Below are 25,786 nucleotides of genomic sequence, written 5' to 3'. Positions count from 1 at the left end.
TTTATATCTTGCACAGCTGAAAGTGCCAGACTTCTACACCTTAAAAACTGAGAACAATTATAAGAATTACAAAATATATTGGAGTAAAATGTTACATGTAGATGCAAATCAACAACTTGAACTGAGAAACTTTCAGAACTGCATTTACACTAAAGATCACAGACAAAGTAAGAGTTTGAGAGTTTTAAGAAAACAAATGCCCTATTTTGAGTACAAGGATACTGAATATACCACAAAATGAAATCTCTCCGTTCTACTGAGCACAGGCAAGACTTAACCAAAAGGCCATCTCCCACTCCAAGCATCCCACTTCACATGGGATGTGTGGAGAGAAACCAGAAGGGAACAAAACAACAAGCTTTTCAAGGTGCAGAAAGATTGAAAGAACTGGATTTACTCTCTGAAGAAGACTGAAAAAAGCCACAATAAAGCATTTCAACCTTCTAGAATATGCCAAAAAGGCAACTCACTTTTCATATCCACGATACAACTAAATAGCTCATTTTTAATCTGCAGCAAGGAAATTCCTATCTGTAAAGACAATTACACTAACAAAATTGAAGACTGCATGGTATTAAGAACTTGTAGTTTTCCTCCCTCAGGAGGGAGGCAAAGTAGAACAATGTTCTAGTCCCCACAAGCTTTACTTGTCACAGAGGTCATAATAAAAATTGGAACCTAACATATACACAAGTTTGTACTTCTGCACATTGCTTGTCATTCTATCACTGTGCACCTCAGAAAAGCCTATCTCCATCTTTCCTGCATCCCAGTTTAACAGCTACAATCAAAATATAAGCAGGAAAATGTCATTGAGTCCTAATCCAGTCCAAACAGCACAGTAGCTTATCATGAAACAGCAGACCACTAGAATTGCACAGTTTTATTCTGGAATGTGATAGCATATAAGCAACTTTCTTGTTAAAGATATATCTTTATTCACATACCAATATTACGTAGACAGAAATTCACAGGACAGTTTCTCTTCTGTAAACTTCTCTGCTGACAGACAGCCTTCTCCAATAGATTCATCTGTATTATGACCAGTGTTTAAGCACTCCTGACAATGTGGGGCTACATCTTCAACTACTATAGGGCTTCTCATGAATTTCACTGTTTTCTCACTTTGAGTGAGCTTGTGAAACAGTCTACATATACATTTCTAAACACATTCGGGGAGGTACAAAAAAAAAACCACCAAATATCAAGAGGTATGAAAAAAATCACTACATTTAGCAACACTGCTAATGAGGTTGTTTTATTAGGCCCATTATAATGATTAAAGTAAGAACTGCAGATGCTTGATGAATTATTCACTGAATGGGTGTTTCAAGGGGTAAGCAAGACCAAGCTCATTCTGCAGTAACTGTATGTTAAGCTCTCCTGTGTTTTGCAAGTTCATTTTCTCAAATTCAGAGGAATGTTTAGAACACATTATGCCTGCCACATGCCCATGTACAAGCATACTCCTACCCAACGACAGAGATGTTTCCTCTGAATTATCTTTCTAGAGACCAAAGTGGAAACTGGTAAAAAGATGAAAAGTATTTTGTAATTTATGGACTAACTTGACTGTCTGCCAACTTCATGGACTAATACACTCACTAGTAAAGCAAGAAGAAAAAAGTGACAAAAAACTTCTGAGGATTTAACTCTGATTTTATTCTGTAGGGATTCTTCCAGATGGGACATACATGAAAGGACAAAACCTTCACTCCTATAGTTCTTAAATCCTCAAGCATGTTCCAAAAAGAAAAGTTACCAACAATCAGGTTCATATATGCTGTCTTTTTTTTTTTTTTTAAAGGTACCAGATTTTATTCATACATTTTTTCTTTCAGTGATTTATTTAAAGCAGTTGAAAGATACAGCAGCAGTTTAGCAGTAATGAAAATTCCATTTCTTGTAGCACTTGTGTCTTGGCTCAATAGTTGCTGATTTGCTCCAAAATATATTACATAATAAAATGGAATTTCCAGACAGAAGCCAGTAGTTTATAGCTAGATATACATCAGAGGAAACCTCTTCTACACTTTGGCTACTAATTATATGCTATTGGTTCTTGACAGAAATACCTTCTGTGTTACGTTTATTTTTGTTCCCCAAAGCCATTTAGAAAGCACTCCATAGCATACTTCCATTTCATCTTCTAAATAGTTGCAAATACAAAAATTTATCTTTTAATTGGGCAAAGTAACAATTTCTAATGAGCAGCTAAATTCAAGCTCCCAAAGTATTTTTTTTTAATTTTTTTTTTCCATGAAGATGACAATTTGGGTAATTAAAGGTTGATTTCTGAGGAAAGCATGTATTGGAAATTAGCAGAAACATTCAGCTGTCAGAACAATCAACAATTGGAATGCTGATGGTGTTGGGAAGAATCACCATTTCTGAAGAACTGTGGAATGGAGTCATAACATTCAAACTTAAATACTGGATCTACAAGAAATTAAAGATTATAAACCAATGATCTACAAATAAATGGAACTTAAACTGTTTATGGAATGCATCTAGGAAATTCATTGGAGAAAGAGGGGGAAATCCTGATTTTATTTAATGTGGAAAAAAATGAAATTTTCAAACAGTTGTATTGATCATTGAATCATTCAGGTTGGAAAAGACCTCTAAGATCATCATAGATGTTACCACTGTTTTCAAAACATGTCCAAGTGGATAATTTCATAATATCGAAATGCTTGAGCAAATTGAAATAATGCCAGCACAATCCATTATGTGATTATCTAATTCACCATATGAAAAATGAAGGTAAAAATAAAGTAGCCTGGATGTATTGTGGTGAAATCACAAATACAACTAACAGAGGAAGACCAATTCATAAGCCTGGGTAATCGGGTTGCCGTAAGGCATGGAAAACAAACAAAACCACTACAAAATGCTTGAGTACATGGCAGAAGTTATTAAAATGCATTGTCACATAAAGGCTATAAACCTTGCATACTACATTGAAAAGTTACCTAGCAGCACCTCAGTTCTTCACATCAGTCTTTAAAACAATTTTTCCTGTGGCATGGGATTAGAGAGTAGTTTGAGGAAAAGAAATCTAAACATATTTCTTCAGAAATAGTACCTCACAGAAAGTTGGAAAGTATATTCTTCAGAGAAATTGTGACCTTCTCATTAAAAAAAAAAGTACACAAATGACTCAGTCTGTCATAAGACAAAGAAAAATATATCCCTAAGAGTACCAGATTTTCTCATTAAAGGAAACAAAACACCAAAAAAAGAAATAGGCTTCTCAACAAATAGGTTCCGATTATTCGCATATCAAAAGGCCTGTCTTCTGCAATGATCCTGTCAGAAAGTCAATAAAATATAAAATCTCACTTAAATATTTTATAAACTTCTCTGCCTTTATTGGTATTAATTTTCTAAGAATAAAATCATTAATGAGATTGTTCAGAAGTCTGCATTCAGTAGTTATTTCTATACAAGTATTAAAATACCCAGTGAAAAGCCTAAGTAATTTGTATTCCATAGAAAAGCAGCCAAAGTATCTACATTTCTAATAGGAAAAAAGCAGTGTTCTGTGGAAGAAAAACATGAAGTTTTAAGACACCTTGCTTCATGATAGAACTTCATAAACACTTTTGCCTTCAAAATATACAAAACTTCTATGAAATCTAGTATTTCAACTTTTCTATTCTTCAAAAGCTTTGTCAATTTTTTAAGGACTCAGTACATGAGATAAGGGCCTTTTTTCCTTATTAGATTTAGAGGAAATTTAGAGGAAACAGAGGAAATTACATCAATTTAAGAGGCACTCTTAAATTACACTTAATTTTAGTTAAAAAAAAAAAAAAGCTCCCTGCATTGCATCACTACCATGACAACATGGGTCAAAACCAGCAAAATGTATTCAAGAAATCTCAAGGACAAATGATACAGTTCTAAGATACTTTAGTGCTCTGCCTTCGCTCGTAAGGAAGAACCACAGCTCCACCAGTGCCACAGGTAGTATATGAGTGCTTGACCACCCGTCCAGGCTGCAAGGGGCTGCAGATGGCTATGAGTGCAGTCATCCTGTAGCCCAGGGCTCAGCTCACACAGCTCTTGCCTCTTGGCTGGTACAGCCCCAAAGACACTCAGGTCAGGCCTCAGTGGTGCTCAGAGCCACAGTTCCAACAACAATTAATGACTCCATAAGTCTAGTGTTCTGCTAAGGAACCTTTATACTGGACATTTATTTCTCTCTCCATTAAAAGATGAATCTTTCTGAAGTGAAAATAAGCTTGGAAATGGTTTTAAGCTTTCCCCTAAAAACAATCCTCTTCAATAAGTGCAGGAGAAATCATTTGTTCTTCCCCAACTCTTTCCTTCAGTCTTCTCATTCTTTTCTACCTTTCATGTAGTTCTCCAGGAACCAGTGTTCTCCAGATACCATTGTCATCACATGTTAAATTGTAGCTCTCATGTTTTGCATTGATATATCAATACTCACAATCTAAGACAAGAAAGCTAGCTATGGTTGGATGTTCAAAGATTCTTTGAAAAAACATTCTAGCTGTTTTTTTCATACACACTAAGTTTACTCTTGCAATCTTTTCTTTATAAATGCCTCAGGGTACTCTGGAAAATTATGTATTAAGTATGAAACTAAAGCATAGTAATGGGGGGAAGGAGGGACATAACAGATCTACTAGCACTCCATTTTTGGAAGACGTCCCTTTCTATAAAGAGAATCCTGGACCTCCTAGCCCCAAAGGTTGAACCAAGTGGAAAGACTTTATTTTTAACTTATCCCAACTTTGAGCTCCTGTAACATCTGAGAAAACTATCAAGCAGTCCACATGGTGTTCCCTGAAAAAAAAAGTGAACATTAAATCTTTGTGAGACCCAGATGTTTCATTCAAACAGTATTAAAAATGAAGAAAAAACCCACAAACCTAAAGATTTCCCATACTTGTTTCAAGTCTTTTTCCTCTCTTCTTCCACCATAAAGCCCCAGTGGAAGAAGTCATGCTGACAAGAAATACACTAGTGTGCAAAAAAAGACAAAGTGTGTGTGTTTAGATTTTTAACTGAACTGATCGAGTATTATCTAATTTTGCAAAATCTTTGAACATGCCAAGAGGAAGAGCCACCCATTCCTTCCTAAGCCATTTTTTTCCCCTTTCTGTCCCTCATTGTTCCTTCCCTAGGCCTCCAATCAACAGCTGATAGTGTTCCTTTGTGAGAAGTAGCAAAAGACACATCAGAAATGTAGTAAAAATTGAATTGTTTCCCTCTGAATGAGAGAGGGAGATGATGATATTGCCAATGGATGAGATATAGGGAGCTACTGCTGTGAGAAGTTACTCATCACAGCAGTTACTGCATTACACACCTTTATATCCTTTACCTGCAACAGCAGCAAGGTTTTGCAGAAACACAGACTAGACATGAATACTTTGCCTGAGGTAGTTATCTGCTTAGAGGTGAGGACTGGCTTCAAGTGGGGGCTATGTTATCCCTAGAACTGAAACTACTTGGACATGGAAAGACAATCTCCAGCCACTTGGTAAAAGTGGGTAAATAAAAGAAGCAATAAGTATTTTAATACTCTCAATGCAACCACAATATCATAATCAGGTAAATGTTTTCTGCTAAAATATTTTGTTGGGAAACTACAGGTTTTGATCAAACAAGTCATGATAGCTTTGGAGATACTAGAGCCAGAAGGCCAATCAGCCAAAGAAAACTATAAACTATAGATGAGAGAACAAAAAAAAAAACATCTGTTGAAAAAGGAAGAAATGTTTGTGGGAATAAGCAGAATACAGAAAAAAATGCTTGTTCAAGAAACAATGAGACCAAATATCTAAGAATGTCTAATCTAAGACTTCTGCCTGTGACCCCACTGTTTTTCCCAACATTACATGAAGCTTCCTCCTGAGTCAGTCACAGGCCCTTTCCTTTCTTGAACCTCAGAATTCATTCACTTTTTTATAGATGTTTTTAAAAACATAAGTAGGAACTATTTCAGATTCCAATAGTAAATATCTAATGGTCTCTACACTTCAATTTTGTGTGCTTTGCCTAAGTTCTCTGGAGAATCTATTTTACTTGTTTCTAACTTCCTTGGTGGCATAGAGTACTTCTTCATTGGCAGGTTTTGTTTGTTTTTAAATTCTATAATCCAGCATTGCTACAATATTGAAATAACAAATCAAGTTACCTGAACTACTAATCAAAATGTTTGATTCTGGAATATCTTGGATTTGATGTTAAAAACCAGAATTGAACACCATTAGGAGATGAGCGTGATTTTGAATTACTTCCAAAATCAGGGACTGAGAATTATAAGGCCAATACACAACTCACTCAACGTTTTTTCCTCACAGCCAAGTAAGAAATTCAGGTAAGGTAACCTTTTACTATAGTGTTACCTGTTGCTTTTTTTTTTTTTATGTACCAGCTGTTTAGCTTGCCTAAGTAAAGCAACAGATTCCACAGATCTTGTTTAGTCTACAGGTCATTTTCGTGGCAACTATTTCAAGAACATATGCCAATAGTTAGCTGAATAACTACTGTATGCCAGAGGCTGAAAGAAAGAAATCCCTCCACTCACTGTGATGGACAGAATAATAATACAAAATAAAGAGAATACAGCAATATTCTCAAATAGGTATTGTGTGATCACAAGTCAATATTTTTGCATTCTGAGTTTATCATGTTCTCTCAAATATTTCTCAGATTTCCCCAGAGAAAAGCTATTGAGAAGTGCTTAAGGAATTTCTACATACAATTAGTATAAAATTCAGACTTATTTACTTCGATGTGTAGATACCTTAATCATGTTTAAAAATGTGACTCAAGTAAATTATCAGGTTATTTCTGAAAATTGTATTCACATTTATGTAAGGTATGTTCCATTACTGATTGTTTACCCAAATCATTTTTTTTTCTTGAATAAGATGTTAAGACAAACTCCATCATGTAACATCTAGAAGACATCTCAAATCTTTTTAATTTAGAGTGCATTGATAGATGTACTCTGCATACAAAAAGGTGTTTACTATGAAGTACCACCAGTAGAGCACAAATTCTACAAAACGCAAGAACAAAAGTCATTGTGGGCACCCCAACAGTGAAAACTGGTTTTATATTAATTCCTACTTCATGACCATATCCCAGATTCACAGGTGGGGTTTTGAGTCCTGTACATCCTGTAGACTAGTTTCTGGAAGGAATGTACAAAGCTCTCATTTTGTCTTCACTTAATCATGAATTGTCTTATTCAGAGGGAATCATGCAAATGTGTGCATAAATGAAATGATTTGTTGACTTCTCATTTCTAATTTAAAATTTTAAGAAGTCCCTTTTCCAATCTACATGCTTTAGTTAAGATATAATTATAAATATGAGGCAGCTTTTCCACTTAAGCATCTAGCATTGATTGCTATTTGCCTTCTGTATGTCAATTTGTGTCTGTAAAACTAAAATTAAACCAATATAGTCCTTGACCAAGCGAAATGCCAAGAATTAATTTCAGAATCTATAACAAATCTATGTCCACTTAATGGCATAAGTAATCTCATCTCCCTATGATCTTCTACCACTATTATCATAAGAAATAAACCCAAAGGCAACAAGTAATAAAAACAAATAAGTGACAGAACAGCCCAATAATAAAAAAAAACATTTGTCTCTGCTCCAGCTTCTTGTCATGTTAATTTGTGGAAAAGTGCCACAAAATGGCAAGGAAAAAAAAGAGCATAAAATCAACTTCCACCACATCTTACAGAAGTGTTTCTTGTTACATTAGGAACATAAATAAAAATTTGAAAACCTGGAGTACATTTTGAAGGTATGTTTTGTAGTGTAAAAACCTAAAAGTTTACCCCACTACATAGTATATTTGGTATGGTAAATTTGAAGTCAATTTGTACCACGTTTCCTCAAATTCACAAGTTAAAGAGTTCTATCTAAAAAAAAAAAAAAAAAACACACAAAGGTACAAAAGGGCAAGTGATGCTAATCCAGGCCACAGGGTCCAAGCCCAGGCCTAAGATGACTACAGCTGGCCACTGCTTCCATCTCATGGCTGCTACGAGCTTGCATGGCTGCTCTCACTGCTCTAAAGGACTCAGCCCTCAGGAAGGTCAGGAGGCCTTCCTCTGACCCAGCTCCGCCACTGCCTGCCAGCAGCAGGCTACCTGCTCCTCACCCTCAGCAGCCTTGCTACTGCTTCTGCTAAAACAAGTTAAGGCAGCTCTCCAGTTTCATTTAGGAACTGAATCAAATAGGCAAGAGGACAAGAGGACAAAGTCAAACTGCCATGTTTCATCTTATATTTATGTATTCTTGCTGAAGATGACTCACAGCCACTACTCTCCCAGACATGGCTCTATGCATCCTAATCATTTCAACAAGTAAAACAAATTTTCATTGCCTACCTCACTCTTCTCTGTTGAGATCTAGTTTTTTTTTTTTTTAGGCTTTCATGGGGCTTTTGTTAGAGGGAATTAAGAACATCCCTAGGGAAAGTTCCAAGTTCCCATTTGTTCCGGGTGGCCTTGAGGAGGTGCCACAGGGGCAGCCTCTGTGAGGAGAGGCTGGGGCTGCCCTGAGCCAGGCACAGCTGGTGCTGGCTCCTTCCAGCCAGTTCCACTGCAGCCTCAACACAGGGCACAGCTGAGCCCAGCAGCCAAGCTTCTGGCAATTCTGTGAAACCACATTTAATTAATAAAAACAATGGACAAGCAGAGGAGAAAGGGCAGGGGGAGGAAGGTAATGGTCACATCGCTGTTTCTCAACATCCAACATGGAGGAGGAGCAGAAAAAGAAAGTGCTCCGTGCACTAGAGGAACTAGGCTGTGAAGGACCCTGACCTTGTGCAGTTGGACACTTGACTCTTTACAGGCACTGCTTTTACCAGAGACTTTGTTAATATATTAGGAGGAAAATGTTATAGTATAGTCACAGCCTCCCTGCAAAGCATTAGGGTGGTAACAGTGAAGAGACAGTTGGCTCCTCTGCTAAGGCACTAGCCTTGGCAGACTGCCCTAGAGCTCTGTTCCATCTCCATCCATATAATTTAACAGCATAAGGAATTCCTGCATAGCAGGCCCTGTCCCCATCCACACATTCCTCTTTTATGACCTGAACCTGTGGTCTCCCTCTCCTCTACTGTACACCCTTGCTCATCTCCTCTGTGGGTGGAGATGGCTGCATTTTGAGGTGCCTGTGAGAAGTAAATTACAAGTTTAAACTATATTTGCAATATCAGAATTAACTTGTAAATATTACTCAGTGCACATGTGTCTGTGCTCACATGAATGCATGAAGTTTGGAATTTGTACTAATTTTTTTTTCTGTTCCTCTGCTGAAAAGTCACAAAAAGAACCTACAGAACCTACTTCCTGAAAAGGATTACACAAACTTTTTCTCAGTATATTTAACAGTATAAACTTAAATTCTTCATTTAAAAAGGGGGAAAATAAAACACTTTTACCCCTTCATGAAAGTTTATTATATTAAATTTGGAGATTGAATTCAATTACCAAGAGTTTAAAAAATTTACTTCTAGTTTCAATATAAATACTGATTTATTTTTAAATAATAGGTTAACTAAAACTATTTTTGTACTCTGAGCTATATATATAATACAACTTCCTATTGCTTATAAACAGTCTAAGATAATATTTTATCTCATGAAAAAAGATAAAGACCATCTTGATAAGCAACTTCTGTTATGTGACTGAGGTAAATAACTAGCAGATCCAATTATGCCTCATTTCTCAGCTGGACCAAAAATAAAGTGCCTTTTTTTTTTTCCTCTGTATGTGCCAAAGTGAATATTAGGTGTCCAAAACCTTTAGTCTACTTTGTAGAAATAGCAAAAATATCTGAAGGTCTAAGGGAAATTAAAAGTCAATCTGATATAAGGAAGCTTGTTTAAGTACCTTGATATTTATTGTTTCTGTAACTAATTACCTAATAAGGTGAGTGTTTAGGTGTCTTTTTCAAAATATAAGGTGTACTTTCAGTTGAAGATTAGACTTGTCTTCTTCAGCACAATTTCAGAGCTTAACATACTGTGAAATATCAGCTTCTCAAATATATCCAGAATACATAATTTGATAACATTTTTCAAATCCAGATTGTGGGTGGCTGCACACCCAGTCTTCTGAGATGTGTTCAAGATTAAGATATTCAAGGAATACCTTCAGTTACTATTACTCTCTTCCTTGATATTGAAGATGTATATCTATCAATGCAAAAAAGCAGAGAGCTGAACAACTCTGAAGTTCAACAATACTGAAGATATTTTCGTCTTAGATAATTCTTATTGTCTCAACAGTGCTAATGTTGCTCCCTAGAATTTGCCTGACATTCCTTTTTGTTCTAACACAGCATTTTTCAGCCTTTCACACTACAGATATCTGCTGAAGCTTACAGGCAGCTTTACCACCATAAAAGCCTTTTGTTTAAAAAGACCAACTCCATCTGGGACCAGTTTTTCTATTTTCAGTTTTCTGATTCTTCACTACAATCAGAAAGACTCAGTTGCATGAAAGTTTTCCTTCACTTGTTGAAATGCAGAAACCTACAAGTCAGCACCACTGTGGTTCTAAACTCAGTTTTCTGCTTGAAGAGCTGAACTGTGGTCACATTCTCCATAACTACCAGAGAATTCAGGAAAACTGTAAAGATCAAATTATGCCTTTTCAAGGGCAGGCAACTCACATGGTAATGTGCTGAGGCACCACCAAGGAATGCTCTGGATTCTATTAATACAGGGGCAATTTTGTAAGCTTAGAGAAAATGCTACAGAAAAGCCTTCTCTTCATGTAGAGAACTAACACTGGAAAATGTGGCTAGAAACTTATAAGCATAAGAACTTCGGCCTGAATAAAAGGAGAAACATTGAGGAGCTTATAAATTAGAAATTAGCATTTAGGTCATGAAGTAGGCTACTGGCAAATTCTAAGCATTAACGATTAAAACAGTATGTATTTCTTTGTTATTGACACCAAGAGACCAAAGCACTAATTGTAGTACATGTATACAAAGTGATTAGACTTGGATTGAACTTCATCAAGGCATTGGTTCATGAACTAGGTATTAATTTACATATTTTACATACAAACTGATTCATGTACAAGAACATGTGGCATCTAATAAGGAAAAAAGTATATAATCTCATTACTTTTAAGATAACACTAACAAGCTCTTGAAATATTTGTGAATATATATAGGTTCATAGTTTGAAAAAAGTTTTGACACAGAGCTTCCAAAGTAATTTGTGTTCTGTCATATACAGAGACATGAGAGTTCTGATATATATGCTGAAATATTTTAGAAAACCTTGAAAGGTGTATGAAGCTCAACTGTCTATTACACTGATATATGTTCTCCATGGCTACTTGAAACTAGAAAGCCACCACAGTAAATCTGCAGTCAGTATGGGAGGCTTCAAACTGTTCATCTAGAAACATGTATTTCCAATTTGCAGTCTGAATTCTGCAGCTCTCACATGAACTGTGACTTGAGTTCTGCTCTGATTACACATCAATGCTACACACACACAGTTATGGTGTGGAGTCAATAAGTAAGAGTGGCAGAACAAGTCTTTGTAAAGAGATGTGTTTCTTAGACTGAATACCACTACTGTAAATATGCACATAACATATTGGGTTCCAAACTATTAAGAAAAGCTTAGAAATCTGAATTACTCTGGATAATTTTCTGAAACCAGTAACTCATTCAATACCCAGATACCAAGAAAAAGACAAATGCAAATTAAAAATGAATAGGAATGAGATAAAGAAAATCATACACTGACTGGATCCCTAGCACATACACCTGATGACTGCTAGTGATCACTTATTATAAAAGAATGTTTCAGTATCATGCTAAGTAGGCAGAAGGCTACCGTTTTAAGCAGAATTATGGAATGGCTCTCAGACTGATTATAAACGATAAGTACTGTTCAGCTCTGATATGAGTTGCTCTATAAAATTAAAAATTAGAAGTGATAGAAGCAGCAGCCAAGAACTTTTTTGAAAAAAAAAAAGAATGACCTCATAAGTTACCAGTTTTAATTCTAAAATTAAAAATAAACACTTTCACATCACATCTCAAAGTGTTAGCACTCATAGCTGCAATTTTTGAATGCCAGAAGGTATAAATGGATTCAAAACCCAATTAAGCAAACTGGTATGGAATAGGTTTGTCAGTATCTCTCAGACTGAATGGCAGAGATGTTTCCACTTCAGAATTTCTTATTAGTAGATCCCCAGAAGCTGGGACAGGGCACTGAAGTGCTCTTACACTCCTGTAAGCTTCTGCTCCTGACCACTATCTGGGACAAGATACTGGTTTAGATGGATCTCATATGCAGCCGTACTTACATTTGCATAACTGTGAATGCTACAGAAGCTTTCTAAAGGTGCTAGAAAAGGAATTTGCATGATCCAGCTGTTTCAGTGATCATATGTTATTTGAATTGTGAGTCTTTAATTTGAGTTGTTCTGCCTCTGGCTACTATATTATCCCTAAATAGACAGGAAATCTTCTCTAGTTCCTGAATAGAGAGAAGAAGGGTCCTGTGAGCAGATAGAGTTTCAGAATGGAAAAAAATGAGAATTGCCAATTCAAACAATCAGTTTCCTGCCTTTCAGGAGCCTCATGCCCTATTGCATAATAAAATATAAGCATAAGCTGTTTTCTCTAAGCATTTTCTTTTCAGTTCATAGTAAAAAATCTCTCCTGATTCAGATAATAATTAAAATGAAGTTGGCACATTACTTTGGAAGCAAGTTTTATGCCACTGTTGAAAATAGATCCCAACCATGTGTTAGTCTTTCTTTTCATTTTATATATATACTAGAAAAAAATAGTAGCAAATAGTAGCAAGACAGATTATTACTTGTTTCAATCAGAGTCCAACACATACAATGGACACCCTAATTTCTCAATTGGAGTTACAGTTTATGGCCTGTTCTCTTCTATCTCACACACTGCTTCCTGCTCCAGGAAACAGTTGGAGCCATCAGAACAGTTGTAGATAACCTCTAAGAAATGTCCTGCTAGTGGCCTGGGACTTGGAGTATTGCTAACAGGTGTCCTACCAATTCAGATAGCTGGGCTGCTCAAAAATATAAGTTTGGTTTGGCAACATAAAAATCTCTGAAACAATATTTTTTCAGTTGATTTCCCATGGAAGAAAGATTACGTGATCACACTGTGAGTATATAAGATGAGTTTTGCTCAATTGCTTCTGTCACTAAGAATGATGACAGATTTTATAGGTAGCTCCAGTAGAGAAAGCATTAACATAACATTGCTTTTGAATTTGCATTTACAATTGAAATTGCTACAGGCAGAACAAAGTGGATCTTAGCTGAAGGCTCAAGGGAAGTTGTTTCCTGAAACCTGATGTAGTCATGCTTCCCATCAGCCCACCCTAAGAAGCTTCTCTTAGAGAAGAATTTCTCATCTCCCTCTCTGCTATGCTGGGAGCTTCTCCTCCCTCATTCTTCACTTTTCCTAACCTCATCCAGAGACAAAATCCTTTCCCTACAGGAATGATTCCAGCTTAACAGCTTGATCACTTCCTATGAACTTCTTGTGATTGTTCTAGTGACTTGTGCTCATAACTACTAGAGCAACATAAAATATTTGTTTTTTCCAAAAACTGGAGGTGGTACTGGAAGATAGTATAAGCCATCTCATGCTTTAAAACTTTAAATCCATAAGTCTTCTAGAGTGTTTGTTTTTATTCCTCTGCAAATACAGTTAAATATCAGAAGTAGATGAAAGGATCTATGCATTTGATATTTATTTTAGTAGCATTTATCCCTGCTAGTAACTATATCCCTTAAATTGTATAGTTGACTTAGTATTCAGAATAAAATATCTTAAGTATAAAGCCCTATCTTCAATATTTCTTTTACAAGTTTTTCCACAGTTCATAATTGATATTTATTCTGAAAACACTGGAGATACACCAGTGCAGTTTCTTCTTTTAAAATAAATGCTTTTTAAAAAAATATCGTATGACTTCATTACATTGAGGCTGTCACTAGAAGAGTTAAGCACCCCTAGGACTATGATGCTTGCCCAGACAAATGCACATTCCTGTCTGTAAAAACCTAGCTGGAATGTCTAGCATCAGAATTTCACATTTTGTGCAGTCAATTCTATTTCACATACTAAGCCACAAACCCATTATAGTTGAAAACAGTAGAAAGTCTGTTTTAAATTAGGTGACGCAAATACAGTAGTAACAAAACCCACAAGAAGCACAGATGTATAGAATATACGTACATGCAAGGCAACCAAGTATTAAAGGTAGGTATCAGTTAAAAATGCTATCTGAAGAATAAAGTTGCATTTAAGCAAGTACTACTAATGAATAAAGCAATATATTAATTGAACAAGAAGTCTTCTCTCATGCTTCACTCATCCTGAATGAATAGTGCTGATGTAGGCACAACATAAGACAATATTGCTTTTTATACCATTAATTTAGTTTCTTGAGAGCTAGATGACTGCCTGCAGTCATTTAATATTTATAATTGAGATGAACCTAGCTTTAGTGTATAAACAGAACAAAAAGGTTTTTTTTTTTTAAAAAAAACTTCATTTGAGGTATTTTGTTCTCTAAGTAAAACTGCAATTGATGTAGTAAACTGTTGACATGACCAGACTAAATCCATACCATAACCAGTGGGCTAAAATGATTGAGTCACCATTTAATATACTATAGCAAGCTATTAAATTACTAATAGATAGAATGATTTGAATATTGAGAGAATTTGACATTTGTCTTTTGTCCAGCTCAGTTCCAGCCAGACAATATGGTACATTATCCTTGAACAACTGGAAGAAAGAAGCTTATGAATAACAGGTTAGTGTCTGCAGAATCTACACATCTGCTACGGCCTCCGATTTCAGCCAAGAAAAATTGCCCTGTTCAGATGAAGCCTTAGTCCATATTAAGAAAAATAATTCAATAGTAACTGGCAAAGACTAAGATCTGTAGCTATTCACAGAAATCCTGAAGACAATGACAAAAATAGTATTTTGAACTCACAAATCAACATTGAAAAAAACACTACAGAAGCACTCTGCATTTAAGAAAGCTATTGAATTATAGACATTATGAAGTACTTTACTACATTATTAATATTTAACTAAGTGAAATAGCTATTGTAAGATTATTAATTGTATATCCTTTCCCTCCATTTGCAAGAATTCTTATTTTTCCTCCCTTATTTTCTAAATAAGATTTTTCTCCTTTATATAGTACACAATGCATGTTTAAGAAGTTTTCAAAAATCACTTGCAGATTTTTCAAATACATGACAATATAGAATGATTACTGAAGATTGGTTTAATGTTTTAAAGATAGACCATCTTATGATTTATGATTAAGATAAGTCAACAACAGCAAGAGATGAAGTAGTATTAAGGCTATCATACTTTGATATAACAAAATTTTTTATCCTCAGGTATCAGTGTAGTATATCAAATACATAGTTCACACATTGTTCATTCTGGCAAAATATTGATGAATAGTGTGATTGAGGCTAGAAGTTAAAACTAGTCTTTATTGAACTATCTAGACTAGTTTACTATCTAGACTATTAACTATCTAGACTAGTTTAACAATCCAGCAATAAATGAGACCCAGCCTTCTATAGTCAGGCTGTAATTCAGGAAAAGTCTGTACCATACAATGGGACTGATAGAATAATTAGGTATTTATCAGCTGTTAATTTTGTCAGTCTTTGCATTCAGTTTCTTAACAGCCATCTCAGACTGTCAGCTGGGATACCTTGGGTGAATGACATGGGTGAACCTTTTCATTAGGGCATCAACCAACATTCTCATATTCAGACTTACTGCATTGTTAATAAGTGTCACTCCAGTGGGACTTGTAAGTCTTTGAAAACAGAACAGATCTATATACTTTTTTCCTAACCTAGCAAAGCAAGCATCCTTATATTACAAGATTTCCTAAAGAGACCTCTGAACTCTTTAAACATACCTATGTATGTTTACATTCCTCACTGAATGGAATTAATGAGATTTAACAGCACAGCAATGTCTTCACCTCCAATATCTTCTGGAAGTTTGCTTAGATTTGTCTGCCTCCTCCCCACCCCTACACACTTGAATTCATTTCTGTTTTAATAAAGAGAGTGTAAACCCAATGGGGTTAGAGCATTGTCATCTACATACTTGTGAAGTATAGCACATGTTTAGAGCAAATCTTAATAAATACCTGATATGTGTTCCTAATGTCTGTATCTCTTGCATTGCTCTTTCACACCTGAAAGAGTCAGAAAATAAGACATAGGGCTACACTGTGGATTCCAGTATACTTTGTGAGCTTACAAAGATCTGCTGAGTATAGGAAAAATATCCAAGATGAGGAATTTCAGACAATTCACCTTTGAAACCAGTCCCCACAGTAGGCTGTGAATCTTTAATGCATTTTGGAGGTACGTTTAATAAAAAAAGCATAAAATCATTTATTGCTTGGTGGTTTTTTATATTATTAAACTATCTGGAAGGCACAAGTATTCAAGGAGAATATTTTTCCCCAAAGACCCTAAGCTTTTCTTTTGAAAGACATGTTCAAAATGCAACAGATGCAAAGAAGATTTGGGGGAAAAAAGTGAGAGCACTCTTAAAAAAAAGTCTCGTGCATCATATGTCAAAATATTGTAGGACTAAGACACAACATAGCACAACTTTTTTTTTTTTAAAATGTGACGTACTCTTATCAGAAAAAATCCTGTTAAAAGTAAAGCATGCAGCATCTCAGTATTTTAGTTTTAGTGTTGTGTCTCATCTTCTCTAGGCATTAGATTTGTTGGTATCAACAGATGCCCAAGTTTAGTTTATTCATAATCTAAAAAATATTGATTTCTGAAAAATATTAATAGATCATAGTTTCCTTCTTTGTCAGGAACCCAAGGCAGACTTCAAATATTCTCAATAGTTTTGAGAAAAATACAACTCTTGGTTAATAGCAAACCAAGTCAAAAAGTATGACTTTGGGACTCAAAGGTGGAATAAGAGATAGGAAATTCAATACTAATAAAAAGCTCCCGTTCTAAAACCCTTAAATATTTTCTGTCAGATTTATCTATTAAGTTGTGCTTTGAGCTTCTACCTGGATTTCTGAAATATGCTAAGTTCCTCCCCCTCTCTTCAGAAAATGAAACAGAATTGTTATATCAGCTAAACATTTCTAATGTTATCTGTGAACATGACAATTATAAACATTTTTGTTCTGCTTTTCCCAAAATATAGTCAGACCAAAGAGAAAACTTGCTTTTCTGTCAAGAAGTTATCTTGCCTACCTTCAATTACAACAAAAAACTATAAATTAGTCAACATTGGCTTTTGTACTTGCATTTTAACCCTTTTTATTAACCCTTTATTCTACTCATTAGAAAACTAGTCTTAAATATGAAGAAAGTTACAGAGCTCAGTATGTATTTATTGTACTTGTTACAAGTTCCTTTGCTCAGGACAATATACTGGGAAGCACATCCTAGAGCAGAGTTCTCCAGCTGCATGACAGATTTCCTTGCAAAAATGGAACAAGTAGAGGTAGAAGCTCAACAGTAACCTGTTTCTCTCATTCTTAGAGATTTAGAGATTTGTGTTTAATTCATTTTTAAAAACAGTGATAGATATTGAGACTTTCAAATTGCAGGGTATTATTCTCCTACAAGGTAGGATATCCCATTCAGGATTCCAGCCTGCATAGAACTTCTGACATCCTCAGGACTAAGCAAAGGCCCAAAAATTGAGTATTAATTGTCTAATGATTCAATGTCAGAAAAGAGGTCTGGGACAACATTATGCCTCTATTCTAGAAATAGAATGATTCTTTGTTGCAAATGTCAGTGAAGTGAGGCTTTCACTATTCCAGTATTTCTTATTCCCTGCTGTAACTTATGGCAGAGTAAGTCTAAAGCCAAACACAGTGTTTCTATATACAGCATCAGTATATCTCAAACAGCTTTTGTTTAAATGAAAACCCAGTTTCACAGGCAGAACATGTTTGGGACCAAATCTGCATGTGTGCCAAAATACATAATCATCTGAATCTGCTACTCACCTTAACCAATATTCTCCTCCATATTGCAAGATTTTCATACAACAGAGTAGGCTGCAAAAATCTGTTTTCTTTTCCCTTTAATCTTTTTCATAAGAAGTCTGAAATAGCCATAAAACTAAGAGGATGAACAAAGATACAACTAAAATTGAAGATATAGTTAATCAGAACTACTAAACCACTAATACTTCTCTGCAGAAAAAGAAAGAGATGCAAGATAAACCTGAATTCCAAGAGTAACTTCTAATAAGAGTTTGAAAGTTACATGGAACAGATTCCAAATGCAAAAAAATTTTGCCTTTCATAATAGAATAATGTCGTGGTTTAACCCGGCTGGCAGCTAAATACCACGCAGCCGTTCGCTCACCCTCCCCCCTCCCTCTCTGGGACGGGGGAGAGAAATGGAAAGGGAAGCCTGTGAGTTGAGATAAAGACAGTTTAATAAGACAGGAAAATAATAATAACAATAATAACAATAATGTTACAATGGTGATAATAGGAAAGTAATAATAATATGTACAAACAAGTGATGCACAATGCAATTGCTTACCACCCGCTGACCGATGCCCAGCCTAACCCTGAGCAGTCCGGCCCCCTCCCCCCGGCTAGCCACCCCTATATATTGTTTAGCATGACGTCAGATGGTATGGAATACCCCTTTGGCTAGTTTGGGTCACCTGTCCTGGGTCTGTCCCCTCCCAGCTCTTACTGCACCCCCAGCCTGCCTGTTGGCAGGACAGAGCAAAAGGCTGAGATGTCCTTGGCTTGGTATAAGCACTGCTCTGCAACAATTAAAACATCGGGGTGTTATCAGCACTCTTCTCATCCTAAGCCAAAACACAGCATTCCACCAGCTACTAGGAAGAAAATTAATTCTGTTCTAACTGAAACCAGGACATCTATATATCAGGTTTACCAGAAATCCAACATACATGAGATTTCTTAAAGTCTGGAGATACTGCTTCATGATACTTCTGCTTTGAATATTCCTAATAAAGATATCCTATCATTAGAAAGGAATAAAAAGATGACAGAAAAATGTATACGTACACCAGACTCCCAGTGACCCTGTCTGTCACTGATGTCTGTTTTACTGTATTAAAATAAAAGTTAGTCTCCTCTAGGAAATATTAAATGCTTATGTAGTACTTGGGTAATGCTTTTTATATACAGACCGTTCTTCTCAATTCCCAAGTTTCCTTTGTATCTTTATATTACATCTCCAGCTGTTGTAGAACATTGGTATGAGAAATATTTTCTTTGATGCACAAAATAAAGCCATTGCATTGATAGCTTTTTATGTAGGAAAAGATTCCTTACACTTGGAAAACCAGAAACAAAAAGGCACAAAGAAGTGGCACTCTTAGCTGTACAATTTTTATCTAAAGTGTTGTCCCTTCCCCCTTCTTTTTGTCCCCTCAAGGTTCCTGCTAGACAGGAACTCACAAATAACCCACCATGAGCTGTTAAGACATGTTGATAACATGAGGTGCATTAGGTGGTCAACCTCCAGTAGGAAAGCAAAGCATATAATACCACCCAAGATCTTGGGGAAGCCACCGCTTTTCCAGAACTTTGTATTTTAAAGATCTTGCATTAAAACAGGCGATCAGTAGCCTGAAAGCAAGCTTTTATTTTTAATACCACTCAGTATATGTGTTCACATCTTTGAATATGTTAACATACATATTCTTCCATGGTAAAGGGAAAAACTTATAACTAGACAAGATGCAGAATGGCTTAGGTTATTTGCTCCCATGTTCTCAGCTCCAATGAGAAATGCAGTGAACCAGTAACAACCCATCTTAGTTACAATTCCTGTGCAGAGTAGCTTTACTTTAATGTGAGGCATTATTTTAATTTGGTGTAGAACTTCGCTTTGTTCTCCTCCACCCCCCAAGTTAGCGTTTTGAATAAAAGAGGTAAAGATGTCTATGAAACTTAGGATCCCTGGAGATTTTACAGGTTTAACCTCTCAAATTCAGGAATACTTTCCTAATGTTGTTTTTCTTCATTAATGTATGTTTTGTAGCATCCATTTTATGTTTCATGACAGTGTAAAGAAAATGCAAGGAGCAGTACATAATGATATGATTCTGGCACTGTAATTTTGGTCTTGTGTATCTAGATGATCACATTCCTTTGATATGCCATAGTAAGTTTGAAAACACTGCATTTAATGGTAAGCCACAATTGTAGAGCTTGGTAACTCTTGTTTTGGGTTTGCAAAGTAAGATATCAAAGTGGTATAAGATCAACTTGCCATATTTGGCACCATCAAGGTTAAGTTAAACTTGTATCCTAGGTGAATGGGTAGTCAAATAAAACCATCCCTCTGGAAATAGCAGGGTACTGTATATAAACTACAAGAATTATTGGTTGTAAAGCAGTCTGGACTGAATATAACAGACTCAGCTGGTTTGAGCTCAGGGAGCTGTTTCTTTTGCTCCATAACAGAGCTTTTGTTTCAGAAGTATAGACCCTATGTTTATCCCAGCAACACATTCTTAAATGAATTAACTGTGTGTAGGCTTGTTAGCACGCTTACCGTGACTTCCAGATGCATATTGTTTTCTCCATACCTTTTATAATACAGAGTCACTGTAGTACCATACAAATCTAAAATAAGCTAAAGCCTTCCCTTAAAAAAATATACTTAAACAATAGGGCCATAAAAGCAAGTTTCTAATCATCCAAATCTAGCTCATACTAGCTCTCCAGGCCATACTAGCTCTCATAGAATTGCTGCTCTACCCTGTTACAAAGCAGTATATTCAGCACAGGTTTTTCCTTCCTTTTTTAAAAATGGTAAGTGGGTCATGCTGGCCTATTCTTAATTCCAGGCTTCAGCTACCACCATGTTTTCCTCCTCTTGCCTTTTTAATCTTCTTTCATGGCATAAAGTAGTTTATACAATCCAAATTTCCCATTTCAGGCCATTATTACTTGAAGCCAATTTCTGAAAAACATATCACTACATGTGGCATGAGTATAACTAGTTGAGTCTGAAAGCACAAGCCAGTGTGAGGAAAGGATATAGAAACAATTCATTATACATTCAAGTTTCAGCCAATTCATTCTACAAAAATGTAGGAAAAAAAGATGAAAAAGCGCAAAGCTTGAAGCATGCAGCTAACTCAGCCTTACAATCCACATCTACAGGTTTAGATAGAAAAATTACTTAAAACACTGCTAAGAAACATCAGAAGAAATTGAGAAGCAGAAAGTTGCATCTGCCTTTAAAACAGTTTTAAACAAACCAGGGTTGAGAAGCTTTACCTAGAGATATTGACAACTGTAACTTGGGGTTTAAGTATATCATTAGATGGATGCCTAACTGACAAGTACACTTATTTGTGTAAAGAGACAATTATGACTTGTATTTCATACTCTCAGGGGAAGACATGCTCTTCTCTCTAGCAGAGGAGTGGGGGAGGCAGTCTCCAAATCCTGCATAGGTAAGCAGGAAGAACAGGGGAAAAGGGATACAGATCCTGACTCAACTTCCCATGCAGCATGCTGTCCAAAATATTTTTTGGCACTGAGGGAAATGCAGTAGAAATTAGGACAATGGAGAAAGTAACTTGCCCAGTTTCCTAGACATGTTTCCCAACAATCCTCAACCTCCATTTTACCCATGAAGTTATTTGGCATTTTACTAAAATACAAGTTGAGTACACTCATTCCATTGCTTTGAATGAATGCCTGGTTGGTTCCACTGTCCAGTCTTGCTTCTACCATCACCAAACAAGGCAACAATTAACTTGTCGCAAAGCTTCAATTTGTGATTAGTAAGTCACCTTTTACTCATCATACTATAGTGAACACTTGCAGTGGTTTGCATTTGAACTATTCCCCCATCTCAGCTTGGAAAATATTCACAATGTGAACTTGTGGAACTGTAGTAAGCCATACAGCCACTTCCACAAAGATGACAGCAAAAGTATAAATTCTAGAGTACCAGGAAAATGCCATTTGCTTAGTTACTTCCTGTATTTTCATATTTGAACAGGGTAAGAATATACTATGCTACAGCAAGCATTTATTTACCTCTTCTCATACTATATTATCACAACATTGCTTAGCTTTAATGATTCCTCATTTGCTTGTTCAAACCCATTCTATGAGCCAATATCAAATAGTAATTTTGTTATTGTGAAATGATTAAATACCTTGAAATGCTAGAAAAATACTGAGGTTAATATTGTATTTAAATATTAATATTAATATTTTGAGACTTAAGTAGTGTTTAGTCATGAAATCAAACATTTTCTTCACAGAAAGTATTACAAATCTAGGGAGTTCCTATAGTGGCCAAGTGAACTAGTCAGTTTCCTATAATGGCCAAGTGAACTGCTGATTAGGGACTACATTCAAGTCTAATCTTTACAGGCTCACTTGGGAAAAGTCATCCAAATTAAACTTCAACACTAAATTGCAAGCATCACATCAAAAAGATGATTAGATAAGTTTATTCAGAATTAGTATCCATAATTAGGTGTAGTTTAACTTTGCTCTTAGAAGAATGTGTTATACACAGTTCAATTTGAATGAAAGAATTTTCCTCTTAAGTTCCCTAGTTAATTTTTAGCTTGCATCTTTAATAAATCTGAATTTGTTTTTCCCCCATCACTTTTAGTGAAATAATAAGTTTGTTCATTTAACACAATATTCAGTGTTAGGGACTGAAGACTGTTAAGAGAGAGGAAAACCGATACTAGTAAGGTGAAATGGATGTTTTATACTGAGAACTCTTTGGAATATAAATAGCATCTTTGCCCACATATTTCGTATTTCTGTTTGTTTCCTTCCCTCAAGCCATTTTTCCAAGTAATAAACAAAACACTACAACTCCAAGGAGTCCAGGAAGTTAGTTCAATTTTTTCACTAAATCTTATCCTTTATCATTTGGGGGGGGAAAAGTGCTGATAAACCATATACGTGTTTTTTTCCTTTTGTGAAAAAGGAAGATTAAAGTGCTGGAAAGTTATGACGAGTTTGCCTGTTACTATCCTGACCAATATCAAATGGTAGTGATTTATAGGAATTACAGAGACAATAAGTTTTAAGATACAACTGAACATATGGAATATAAACATACAAGAGTGCACTTACATCTCAAGTAAGGCTGTTGATAAATACACTACTGTAACAGGAAACAAGGATCAGTTTTCACATCTGTTAAAAAAAAAAAAAAAAGAACAGGCAAAGGACTCCAGTAAAATACTGGCAAGCAACAGTGTCATAACATGGTTACTGTAATTCACCCTGATAAAAATATATGAAAAAACAAAACATACTTCTCAAATAGATTTTCTTATATTCATAATGAGAAACTGAATAACATAACCTCAGTTGGTAAGCAATAAATCGTGTGCTACTGATATCACTTATTTCTAACTAATATGGGCCTAAGTCTATTTAATTAATCATGTAGAACTAGCATGAAGATGATATTGAGCTCTATATAGCCTGAATTAGGGTTCTCTCTGAAATACTTGTCATTAGCTGCTCTTTACCAGCAATGGAAAGGATGTAAAATCTACATGATTTAATCACAGATAAAATTAGTCAAGTTATTCAGGTTACAGCCCAGTAATTAGCAATGAAAATTGCTAATTTAATAAATCATGTAGTTATATATTCCTCTAGAGAAAACAACTTTCCTTTTAAATATTTTAAGTTAAGGAAAATATCATTTAAGTTAAACTTTAAAATTCCTGTGATTGCAAGGCAGATCACTTTAGTCTGGTAAGTAATTTCAGAAGACTTTGGGAGAAGAGAAATAATATAACTAAGAAATGGGTTGCTTTTAAAAACAGCCAAATAAATACAGTGCTTTATTTTATATAGGAATGTTAGGCTTTGAGTTCTGGCATCTCAGGGCCCATTAACTCAGCATAATTTCCCCTTTTTATAAAAGATCAGGCTCCTGGTTTTAGCTCTTGTTTCTTGCTCTAGTAAACTGTCTGACAGCAATTCAATTCTGGTTAAGGACAGAACATTACCCCACTGGGCTTCAGGTTCACATAACTCTAAGATGAAGTCCATAGCTGGTACAGGGGAGCAGAGATGGTACATTTTTTGGCAAGTTGCTTACAGGAGGGAAAAAAAAGTAAGAGTCAGCTGACTGGAACTGCTAGAAGGGTTGGAATGTTACAGGCACATTGTGGGAGGCAGGCTGAAGAGGCAAATGCAGGTGAAGTAAAGACACAAAAGTGAAGTTTTTGCATGTGGCTGCATAATTCATCATGGAGATACTAACAGCCACATGCTAACAAGCATGCAAAAAAGCATTCCAGCTTTTTTTTTTTTCACCACAGAAAGAAAGACAACCTCTAAGGCAACTATGTTTATAACCTTGTGTGATAGCATACAAAACAGAACTTTGAAGGAGAGCTGTCTACACTCTTGATTCACAGCTGCACACCAAAAACAATAAAAACATTTTTAATCCCTACATTTTAGTAGGACACCAATTGAAATACAGCAAATTTTGAAGAAAATTAGTTCTGTTGAAAAGGACAAGTTCAAATTAAGAATTTTTAAACAAACTCCTCCATACCCTTGGTTGATGCCTGTACATCCAAATCCTGCTCCCAGGTCCAGTCCAGTAGTTTACAATTCTTGGACTGCTGCAAGCTTAGCTCTTTTACTTTATATATATATATATATATAAATAAATAAAAACTAAGGCAAAGACCTTCCTTTTCTATTCACACTGAGCCAGAGAGCCAGTCCATACCTCTTACAACTGTTTCCCAGGTCCTCTTATAATGCATACTCCCCAGGTGCCAGCACTGAGCAGCAGAAGCTTTGCCAGCTGGGCATGGCTGCTAACACTCAGAAACTCATTCCAGGGAAGCATTTGTGAAAGTTCACCTGAACTTCATAAGTCCAGGTGAAACTTCCCTTCCCTTTGTGAAAGTTCACCTGAACTTCATAAAACCCTCAACAGGCCAAAACTCTCAGACAGACCTATTTGCACCTTTTTAATAACGCGTAACACACAATAAACTGTAATCAAACAAGCGAAACAATAGAAAATCTGACATGCCATGAATTAAAGACACTTCCCAACAGCTTTTGTTAACTTTAAAATTATGTGACTGTTGAATTCTGCCTGCTTGCTTTTGCAGTACAGCAGGATGTTCTGTGCCAGTCCTGGCAGTACCACAACAGTGGAGAATCCTTTGAAGTTCTCGCATGTGGACCTCTGCAAAGCTTTTCTTCAACATGTGATTAATTTAACAAAGGTCACTGATCTCCTAATTTTTCACTTAAAATGAAAGTTTTTAGTCTCACTCTCAACTATTTGCTGGATGGATATAATAGCATATTTCTTTTGTAAACAACATTTTAACAGAGAAGGAACACAAATAACAGGGCAGAATTTAAGTCTCTTGTTATTTGAGACAAGCCATCTTTTCTCATAAAATAGTCTTTACTATTTACTACTTTATTAAGACAGTTTGCTGTGTTGTTGGTGGTGGTTTTTTGTGGTTCGATTTTTTTTGTTTGGTTGTATTGTTTTGTTTGGGGGGTGGGGGATACATTTTGTTTGATTGATTGATTGCTTTTTAGCTCCCCAAACAGATTTGGCCCAGACTTATAGCAGGTTGGCATCAGCTTTAATTTTTACTAATTCTTGACACTTAACAACTTTTTCCAAGCAGGCTACTGAAAACCTTGGATCTT

At 35.7% G+C, this 25,786-nt stretch overlaps 1 long non-coding RNA gene across 1 annotated transcript; it reads right to left on the bottom strand.

Moving 5' to 3' along the window:
* Positions 1-4,709: 4,709 nt before the first annotated feature.
* Positions 4,710-24,839, bottom strand: LOC311440849. Its single transcript, XR_014695632.1, has 4 exons — positions 24,654-24,839; positions 23,204-23,266; positions 16,238-16,285; positions 4,710-4,818 (listed from the first exon to the last, which is right to left on the bottom strand). It is a non-coding gene; the product is annotated as an uncharacterized lncRNA (long non-coding RNA).
* Between the last annotated feature and the right edge of the window lie 947 nt (positions 24,840-25,786).

This window comes from Aythya ferina (genome assembly GCF_964211825.1).
Source record: "Aythya ferina genome assembly, chromosome: 8".
Classification (NCBI taxonomy): domain Eukaryota; kingdom Metazoa; phylum Chordata; class Aves; order Anseriformes; family Anatidae; genus Aythya; species Aythya ferina.
This window is presented reverse-complemented; position numbering and strand designations above follow the sequence as displayed.